This window comes from Asparagus officinalis, chromosome 2 (assembly GCF_001876935.1).
Source record: "Asparagus officinalis chromosome 2, Aspof.V1, whole genome shotgun sequence".
Lineage (NCBI taxonomy): Eukaryota > Viridiplantae > Streptophyta > Magnoliopsida > Asparagales > Asparagaceae > Asparagus > Asparagus officinalis.
The window spans coordinates 12,728,270-12,740,147 of record NC_033795.1 but is presented as its reverse complement, the minus strand read 5'-3'; positions in this window follow the sequence as shown (position 1 = coordinate 12,740,147).

The following is an 11,878-nucleotide window of genomic DNA, read 5'->3' as shown; positions in this document are numbered from 1 at the left end:
ATCATATAAGTAAAATATAATGAATTCAAAATAACAAATCAAAATAAAATCTTTGACAAAAGAATTTCAAGAGAGGTAATAATATATCAAGCTCTTAAGCTTGTTCCAACCTATATAATCATTCTAGCATCCGATAAACATGATTTTATTTTCGTATTTATAAACCTTTCATGAAAATTGAAACTCATAGTCATGAAAACAAAAGATTTGATAAAAAAAATTATTTTCATATTTAAAATTTTCGAAGCATATTTTAAAAACCAAGAAAAAGAAAAATAAAAACACCTAAGTTCTTGGTTTTAAAAGAATCATTTTGGCACCCAAGCATTCTTAGTGTCAGATTGTTTAGGAACATGATCCCTATCAATAAAGCTCAAAGCCCTAGGGTTATGAACCCTCTTGGGCGCATGTGGTGCACTAACACGGTCATTACAATATTCGTTCAAATAACCCTTTCTGTAAGGATCATGAATTTTTGATACTAGTTAAAATAATTTTTCGGTATTTTAAAATATTTAATTATTATTTTTAAAAGAGTATTTGAATTTTTCTCGATTTTCTATAATTTTCTATGATTTAAAAATCTGATTATATATTTATTTAAATGATTTTAATGTTTATAAATTTATTTTGTGTGATAAAAATTTCTAGAATTAATTTGTTGTGTTATCGGTACTATTACATATTATTTTAAATAATATGTTGTGTTATTAATATTATTAAAAATTATTTCATATAATACATAGTATTATTAATTACGTGTTTTTGGTATAATTTATTGTATTATTTCTATTATTATATATTATCTGTCGTATTAGTATAACTAGTACGTTTTACTGTGTACGTAATTATCCCATAATTATTTGAGTTTAAATGTAAGTAAATATATTTTTATTATTAATTATTCTTGTTTAATTATACAATATGTGTATATTTCGACTATTTCGTATCAACTGTTGTATTAGCTTAACATGTAAGTTTTTATTTGTAGATAATTATTATGTAATTAGTTTAATTTTTAGGTGCCCGTAATTATTTTATTTTAATTAATTGTCATTAAACCCTAACCCTAATTACTAATACGTATATATATATATATATATATATATATATATATATACTTGTTTGATACTCACCTATGCTTATTGATAGGGGGAGCTTTCGCTCTCTTATTCTTTTTGTCCCCTTTTTGATGTTGTCAAAGGGGGAGAAATATTGTGAGTATATCTATCTTGTTTGTTTATATGCATGTGAGTTATTATCTTGTATATGTTCATTTTCCTTCATGCATATATTTCTTTTTGTAAATTGTTTGTCATCATCAAAAAGGGGGAGATTGTTGGCCTTCTTGTTTTGATGATGTTTAACAAACAATTTATTACTAATGTTGTTTGTCTAGTGTTTGTGCATTCCTATGTTTTGTAGACAAACAACGTTGTTGGAGGATGGATGGAATAGAGCTTCAACGATGAAATCCAATGGAGGTTGGCGGAATGTCGGTGAAGCTTATGCAATTCAAAGTTAAAGATCAAGTTCAAGCTTCATCCGCAACGTGTACCAAGTCAAGCTTAATTGAAGATCAAGATTGCTTGGGTAATGTAGTTTTAGGTTTTATATTATGTGTGTTAGTACTTTAAGCTCAATCATATACACACATACACATATTGGTTTTTGGTTTGATAGTTTTCTAGTTTTACTATGAAACAATTGAATATAATTAGAAAATATATTTTTGTCTCATACTTATATGCATATATATGATTTCATCAATAACAATTTTAGTTAGTTCAATGAAATCATGTTTTAGTGCATTATATGTGTATTTTGATAAAATACTACATTCATTGTTTATAGACTTTATAACAATAGTTTACATCCTTCTTTAAGTCTATAAAATCATTTTGTAAAGTTTCAAAAAAGTTGGTTTATGTCAAAACATCAAAATTCAAGTATCTCATATTTTCATGTTTTGGACTATTTTGTAAAATGATGATATTTTTTATTTGGGAGGTCCTTTCTGATAACCAGTCATTGTAGCATGTTTATTATCATGTCTACAATCATTCCCCAAAGATTTATATTTTTTGGAATTTATTTGATATTTTTAAATAGTATTTTAAAATCAGCAAAACAGTTTTTGAATATGTCAGTTTTCGGTCGACCGAACCGGTCGACTGAACCTGAGTTCTTGTGTTCACTGTGCGACAGAGAGTTCGTCGGTCGACCGCCGCGGTTGACCGAGAGCTTCCTTCGGTCGACCGCACCGGTCGACCGGATAAGTCACCTGGTGTTTTTCTCGTGTTTGACCTGGATAGCGGTCGACCGAAATTTTCGTCGGTCGACCGATCGTTTTTGTCGGTCAACCGCGAATTTCTTCGGTCGACCGCCACTCGTTCTGACTGCTTCCAACGGCTATTTTTGTTACCGTTGTTGGGGTGTTTTTGGTCTTTTGTTTTGGGAGTTTTGGCTAATTTTTGAGAGGGTATAAATACCCAATTGCTGATCTCTTTTCAAGTAATCAAGAAGTGCTTTAAACAAAGTTTTTAAACAAGGGTTTAGGGTTTTACTGTTTGTTTAAAAGATTGGGTTTCTGTTTACAAAGGAGGAAGTTTTCACTGCAGATTGAGGGATTCATTCTCAATCCTCTTCATCCTCTTCTTTGTGATTATAGAGAAGTTTTCTAACTCTTTTCTCTAGCAATTTCGTTATTGATTTTCATATTCTTACTATTGCTAGTTTGCTATTTGAGTTAGATTTTATTTTACTCATTGTTACACACACCCACATTGAGCTTATTGTATCTTTCATACATAGTATAGTTGGGTGGTGAGAGATTGTACCTTTGAGTTGTGCTTAATTAAGTTCTCATCCATAGTTGAGAACAATCATTTGTTATATTGTGCTTATTGAGAGATTTACTTTGTAATACACTTGTACACCGAGTGAGGAGTGTGTGGTGAGAGTCGGGGATCGTCCCAAGAGGAGTGGCGTCGGTTGACGTGCCTAGGGAGAGGTTGTAACCGAGCACTTGAGGGAGACACGGCTAGGTCCAACACTTAGTGGGTGTAGAGTGTGATTGCAAGAGTGTGAGTTGTAGAGTTTTCGGTTAGCTAGAAAACCGAGTGTGTAGAAGAAGTTCCGGCTTCCAAACCGGATTGTGTTAGTGGATTTCTCCCCGGGAGTGGGGAGCGGAGACGTAGGACGGAAGGTCCGAACTCCGTGATCATATTGCTTGTTTGAGTTTGTCTTTGGCGTAGTTGTTTTTGCATTTATCTTATATCGCCAATTGTGCATTACTCATCCTTTTTATGATCCACTATCTAGTTTATATTGTTTACCCTTGTGTTAGTTTATATATCCTTGCATATATATATATTTCATCATATAGGATATATCTCATTATTCATATTGTTTATCCTAGCTTACATATCTTGTTGTATTTTATACTTGCTAGGATAACGTATTAATTAATTTTAATTGGCATTTAATCGGATTAGATTAGCATAAGACCCTAATCACCCCCCCTCTAGGGTCTAACAATTGGTATCAGAGCTTGGTGCTCTTTGATTTAAGGTCTAATCGCCTTGAGTTAAAGATCCAAGTTAGCTTATTGTGCTAATCTAATTTTGAGCTTTATTTGTATCTTGCTTGCCTTTTATATTATGGATATGCATGGTTTAGGTTATGCCATCAATATTGCTCCTAGATTAGATAATTTCCCCTATGCCCAATGGTGTGTTAGATTTAAACTTTTTGTTCAATCTAAACACTTTGATTTATGGGAAATTATAGATGAGGCTTATATTGTGCCCACTTTGGAGAAATCCAAATGGAATAAGAATGATCATCGTATGTTTACAATGAACAATATTTTGTTAGAATATTTGCTAAATGCTTTTAATTCATCTATGTCTAACAAGTTTGTTCATTTTGATAGTGCTTACAAAGTTTGGAAATTTATAGAAGCACATCAAGGGGACTTGGAGGCGATCCAACAAGCCTTGGCGGATCCGGCTTCAAGTTCATGTGGAGCATCATACACACGGCCACTAGGCGATAGCCCTAGTGAGGTTTGCGAGTTCGAACCCGATAATGATTTATCTAGTGATGAACTTGCTTGTGCTAGTGAAAAATTATTGCATGCCTATAACAAATTACATAAAAATTTTATTGATTTACAAAGCAAGCATGACTGTCGGTCGACCGCGAATTTCTTCGGTCGACCGCCGCTTGTTCTGACTGCTTCCAACGGCTATTTTTGTTACCGTTGCTGGGGTGTTTTTGGTCTTTTGTTTTGGGAGTTTTGGCTGAGTTTTGAGAGGGTATAAATACCCAATTGCTTATCTCTTTTCAAGTAATCAAGAAGTGTTTTAAACAAAGTTTTTAAACAAGGGTTTAGGGTTTTACCATTTGTTTAAAAGATTGGGTTTCTGTTTACAAAGGAGGAAGTTTTCACTGCAGATTGAGGGATTTATTCTCAATCCTCTTCATCCTCTTCTTTGTGTTTATAGAGAAGTTTTCTAACTCTTTTCTCTAGCAATTTCGTTATTGATTTTCATATTCTTACTATTGCTAGTTTGCTATTTGAGTTAGATTTTATTTTACTCATTGTTACACACACACACATTGAGCTTATTGTATCTTTCATACATAGTATAGTTGGGTGGTGAGAGATTGTAACTTTGAGTTGTGCTTAATTGAGTTCTCATCCATAGTTGAGAACAATCATTTGTTATATTGTGCTTATTGAGAGATTCACTTTGTAATACACTTGTACACCGAGTGAGGAGTGTGTGGTGAGAGTCGGGGATCGTCCCAAGAGGAGTGGCGTCGGTTGACGTGCCTAGAGAGAGGTTGTAACCGAGCACTTGAGGGAGACACGGCTAGGTCCAACACTTAGTGGGTGTAGAGTGTGATTGCAAGAGTGTGAGTTGTAGAGTTTTCGGTTAGCTAGAAAACCGAGTGTGTAGAAGAAGTTCCGGCTTCCAAACCGGATTGTGTTAGTGGATTTCTCCCCGGGAGTGGGGAGCGGAGACGTAGGACGGAAGGTCCGAACTCCGTGATCATATAGTGTGTTTGAGTATGCTTTGGCGTTCATTTATATTCATGCTCATATCTTATATCGCCATTGTCATTTACTCTTAGTTCATATTATCCACTATCTTGTTTATCTTATTTATGTTTATATCACCCTTAGTTTCATATCCTTGCATATAACTCATAGTATATCTCATTGCTAGGATATGAACTCCAGCCCCTACCCAAGATCCCCGCGCCACCAGCTTTGCCACCGAACCCGACACCACGAGCTCACCTTCGCCGCCTCGATCACCACTAGATCCGTTGTTCGTCGCCGAGATCCCGTAGTCCCTCGTCGGAGTTCCCCGCTGTGCCGCGCTCTCCTCGTCAGATCCGACCCGTGCCGTCGACGTCAAATCATTCGACGAACCTCGAGGCAAGATCCCACTCTCCTATTTCATAGTTTGATTATTTATATTTTTATGAATTATTTGCATAGTTTAATTATGACGTATTTATCTACGTGGGATTGTTTGTTAAAGAATATTAATTATATCATGGTAATATGATAATAACATTTTTAGAAAAATTATAATGAATTAAAAGAATTTAGTTCGGCAAAAGAATCATTTTTAGATAATTATAATAATTTAAAAGAATTTATTTTGGAAAATGAATTAGTTTAGATTAATTGTTAAGAAAAATAATTTAAAATGAATTAATTTAGAATTTATTTTGGAAAATGAATTAGTTTAGATTAATTGTTAAGAAAAATAATTTAAAATGAATTAATTTATAAAAAGATTATTTTCTGAATTATGTAAATGATGTTTATGATTTATAATTCTTATTTTGATCATTTGATATGCTATGATATTATTGCACATGATTAGTCGCATGTTTATGATTTATAATTCTTATTTTGATCATTTGATATGCTATGATATTATTGCACATGATTAGTCGCATTGATTGTTCTATGTTGTGATTGAGAATCTGATTAGTCGCATTGATTGTTCTATGTTGTGATTGAGAATCATTAGGAGTTTATGACTATAGTGACCTGTGTGACACAGTTAGGATCTAGAATCCTGTGTGTAGTTGACCTGGAATTACGAGAATTGGGATGAGAAGTCTTGGTCCATGTGAGCGTTTGGGATTATTGATGTATATTCCAGGCTCGCGCCGATGAAGTTTGTGTAGTCACCGGGGTGGGTCTGATGAGTTGAGATGTTTGTGTATTCCGGGCTCGTGCTGGTGTAGTTTGTGTAGTCACCGGGGTGGGTCCGAGGAGTTGTGGTATGTGATTGTTGATTATTTCCAGGCTCGCACCAACAATATTCCTGTGTAGCGTTGGGGTGGGTCTGAGGTGCAGTGATATGTGATTGCTGATTATTTCCAGGTTCGCACTAGCGATATTCCTGTGTAGCGCTGGCGTGGGTCTGAGGGGGGCAGTGAAACGTTACATGTGGATGATTTGTGAACAACCAGTTATTCGTGAATATGAGTTTTTACTATATGTGAGAGGCAGACCAGTGACTTGATATAGGATGATTAGCTACATGACCTTGTTGGTTGAATGTTTATGGGTTCTCGTGAGATGTGAACCAGTTATATTTCTTTCCATACCTAGATTAGGATTAATATTTAATTATCTACAATTTGAAACATATGGTATATACATGAGGGTTTCCTTGTTTGGATTATTTCGCTCGACGCACTACGTCTCGAGCTGTAGATTTTTAAATATTAATTCCATCTAGTTGTATGACCTTGTTATGTGGATGATTATAGGATGGCTAGCTGCATGATCTTGTTACTCGGATGTTTATGTTTTCTCCTGATTATTATACTCTAGTGATGGATTATATCTAGCTTGTTAGTATTTCAGCTGCATGTTTTTACTTGTTATTACTGTCCTTGCATTGGTCATTCGACTGTATTATTATTTTCCCGAGTAGGATCTTGCCGTGTGCCCTACACGCTGACGTACACCTGTTTTCTCTGGTGTACGTCAGATTTAAGAGACGGACAGGTTCAATTCGGAGCCATACATGAGCCAGATGATTCTCAGCAGGAGTGCCTTGAAGACGGTGTAGCAGAAGAAGTTGAAGCTTAGTTATTTGATCTTAGTTTTCTTTTTATAGCATTTCTTTCCGCTGGATTATTGTATTTTATATTTTCCAGTATTTCGTTCAGATAGTCTTGTATAAGGGCATGATGACCCGAATATTATGCCTGGGATGATATTATATTTGTGATATGGATCTTTCTGTCTTGTGTTGTTCATTATATTCTTGTTAATCTGTGATCGGGGACCTGTGACTTCGCATTGTTTTATTTCCAGACGCTTAGCGTATTAGATTGAGAAGAAGAGGTCTAGCACTTATCTCTCCTCAGTCTAATACGTCGCGGACTTGTTCACGTTCCGATTCCCTGGTATTTTGGGAAGCGGGGCGTGACACTTCCGATTGTAATTTGTTCAATGAAAGAGGTCCATTTATTTTTATGGACCATTAGCTCGTGCACGGGAATCATTTACAAATAAAGATTGTCTTTTAAAATTATTTTGCAAATGAGAAACATCATTAAACAAAGGTCTATTTGGAACATATTGCTTAGAAGTTTTTTGTATATCATAACAAAATTTTGCAAGATGTCCAAACCTACCACAAACATCACATTTAAAAACATGTGATCTACTAGAAACATTTGGCAAATGAGATTTATTTTTCAAATCAAAACAATATTCGGCCAAATGACCAAAACGACCACAATGATCACATCTATACACATGAGCATGCTTATGATGAACAATGTGAGAATGAGCATGTGAATGTGTAAGTGTACAAGATGATGAAGCTACATGAGATGCACAAGGAGCATTAGCATTCTTATGTTTGTGTGCATCATAGCAAAATTTAGCTAATAAAGACCGTAAATAGAACACTTATAAGTTTTGCTATACATGTGTGCATAATGAGTGGATGATTTTGACTTAGTCTTAGCACACATATTCACAAGCTTCTTATGGTTGTTAATGCAAGTAGTTAGAGTTGAATCTAAAGAAGAAATATAGTTTTTAACATTGCTCAACTCATCAATATGCACATATGCATTAACATTAGAAGTAGAACATAAATAGTCATTTATGAAAGAGGCAGTATCATTTTTTATGTTCTCCACTTCTAACATGGTATTATTTTTAGCATGAGATAAGCTAGTGATGGATGAGGTTAATTTTTCATTTTCCAAATTTAACAAGTCATTGTTTTCTTTAAGCATAGTATTTTCTTTTGCAATGACATCAAATTTGGACACTAGCTCCTCATGATCGGATTTTAATGAAACATGCTTGCTTTTAAGATTAATAAAATTATTATGCAACTTAGTATAGGCATGCATTAATCTCTCATAGGCACAAGCGAGTTCATTAATGGATATATCACTATCGAGTTTCGAATCGCTTACTACACTAGGGCTATCGCCTAGTGGTCGTGTGCAAGATGATAAAGCTCCACATGAACTAGAAGCCGAATCCTCCAAAGCTTGTCGGATCGCCTCCAAATTCCCTTGATGTGCTTCTATAAGTTTCCATAATGTGTAAGCACTATCAAAAGAATCAAGCTTGTTAGACATAGATGAATCGAACGCATTATGTAAAAATTCTAACAAAAACTTATTCATGGTAAACATACGATGATCATTTTTATTCCACTTGGATTTCTCCGAAGTGGGCATAATATAAACATCATCTATAATTTCCCATAAATCGAAGTGTCTAGATTGAACAAAAAGTTTAAATCTAACACACCATTGGGCATAGGGAAAATTATCTAATCTAGGAGCAATATTGATAGCATAACCTAAACAAGGTGTACCGTGCATATCCATAATGTGTATATGTGCAAGCAAGATAACAATAAAATTACAAAACTAGATTAGCACAAAAATAAGATAACTTGGATCTTTAACTCAAGACGATTAGTCCTTCAATTAAAGAGCACCAAGCTCTGATACCAATTGTTAGACCCTAATGCCACTAGGAAAGAACCCTAGAGCGGGGGGGGGGGGGGGGGGGAATACTAATTAAAACTTATTCAAGAATTATTCTTGCAAGATAGATATACAATATGATATGAGCAAGAATAAGCAATATGAACAAAGGGATATATCCTAGCAATGAGATATATGATGAAATATATGCAAGGATATATAAATAACACAAGGGTAAAATAATCTATAAACAAGATAAATAAGATAGTGGGTAATATAAATAATGAGCAATTGACAAAGGCGATATAATGATAAACACCAAAATAAGTGCGTCAATACAAACTCAAACAAACGATATGATCACGGAGTTCGGTCCCCACGACCTACATCTCCTCTCCTCACCTCGAGGAGATCTCCACTATCACACAAGGTTTTCTACGCTTACTCGAAAAACGTTTACACCTCACAATACGATTTTCTAACTAACCGAAAACTTTATAATCCACACTCACAATGTAACTACACTAACTACCACCTTAAGTATTGGTCTCTAGCCCGTGTCTCCTTCAAGTGTTAGGAATTACAACCTACCTCTAGGCATTACCACTTACGCCACTCCTCTTGGGACGATCCCGTCTCTCACCACAGACTCCTCTTGGTGTACTAGTGTATTACAAGGTGAACCTCACAATTTAAGCACAAATACAAAGTGTTTGTTCTCTACAATATATGAGAACGAATTATAAGCTCACTCTCTAAGTCACACAAACCCACAACCCAATTACACAATGTATGCAAATACAATAAGCTCAATGGTTGTGTGTGTACAAAGAGATAAAATAAATCAAAACTAAACTCAATATAATTCTAGCTTAATAACAATGATAATCAAATATATAAAAGAGCTAGAAATAGAGTTTAGAAAACTTCTCAATGGATCAAGAGATACAGGGAGAATAGTTGGATGCTCAAACTCCAATAGATGATCTCCTCGAGCTCTTGTAGAATTGATTTCACAAACTCAAACCCTCAATTGCTTAAAAGTTTCTAAACAAACATTAAAAAAACTTAAACTCTTGTTTAAAACTCTTTTAAACTTGTTTTAAAACATTTCATTAGTTATATTGAAAGATGAGAGTAAGGGGGTATTCATAAAAACCCAAAAAATCAGTAGAAACCCAAGCAAAATGACCAAAAAACCAAATCCCACAAAATCTGGAAAAGTACAGAAATATAGCCGTTATTGATCGGCGGTCGACCCCAAAACTAGCCGTTGGGAAATAGGTTGAAAAAGTCGCGGTCGACCGCAGAGCCACATCCGGTCGACAGTGGGAAGTTCTAAAAAATAATCTCAAGTCTCTGGAAAATTGGCGGTCGACCGCAGCGCCAAGGGCGGTCAACCGTGAGCTGTTAAAAAACAGAGCATAGTCTTTGGACTATCGATGGTCGATCGCAGCGCCAAGGGCGGTCGACCGCGAACTGATATTTCAGATATCCAGGTTGGAAAATTAAAGTGCTGATTTTTAAACTGCCTTTAAAAATAGCAAATAAATTCAGAAAAATATAAAACTTTGGAAAATGGTTGTACACATGATAATACATATGCTACAAAAACTGATTTTCAAAAAAGGACCTCTCAAAAAAAAATATGATCATTTTGCAAAATAGTCCAAAACATGAAAATATAAACATATGAGTTTTGACATTTTAGCTTAACAATGTTTTAAAACATTACAAAATGATTATATAGACTTAGTAAAAGATGTATATGATTATTGTTAAGTCCAAAAACCAATAAAATAATATTTTTACAAAATTACATATTCTATGCAATATAAATTCAAATATAATAGAGTATGAAACATATGAGGATGTATATGAATATATATTTGTTTCATATCTATGAAATTAAACCAAAACACAATAATAAATATAAAATATGTAATTTGATATTTATATAAACTTGGAAACCAAAACATGCATGTATATATATATATAACTATATATATACATAGAAACCAAATACATGTGTGTATATATGATTGAGCTTAAAGTACCAACACACATAATATAAAATATACATAGAAACCAAATACATGTGTGTATATATGATTGAGCTTAAAGTACCAACACACATAATATAAATCTAAACTAATGTTACCCAAGCTTGATCTTGATCTTCAATAAGCTTGACTTGGTAAACTCTGGGATGAAGCTAGAACTTGGATCTTTAATTTGAATTGCATAGGCTTCACTCCACAATTCTGCCAATTTCCATTGGATATGATCGTTGAAGCGCAATTCCATCCATCCTCCAACATATTGTTTGTCTATAATAAATAAATAAACACAAATACTAGACAAACAATATTAATCGTAAATTGTTTGTTAAACATCATCAAAACAAGAAGGCCAACAATAGGCACTTCCATGGTGAGATTATGCTATCATTTTTTTCCTATGACAACATCGTCTTATACTGAAATAGGTGATAGACACAAAATAGAGTAGTATCATAATTTTAAAAACAATACTAGTCTTTCTCATTTTCTAATATTTTATCTCGCCTCCTCCAAGCAATACTACTCTTATATTGGTACCTTTTCTTCTCACTCCTCTTAATTTGTATTTTATATCTAACTATTTGATAATCTTTTAGCATCTTAATCTGATTTACTTTTTTTTAAAAATACTATATTTATCAAAAGTTTGTAATTGTACGTGGTAACTCAAGACTCTGCAGCTTGCAGGCATAATAAAAAAATAATAACAGTAGAATGGATCTTGTCGGATCTGATGTAGAAATTTGAGTCAGTGAAGCAATTATTTACCGAAAAATGTTATTTGACTCAACTCGCAGTCA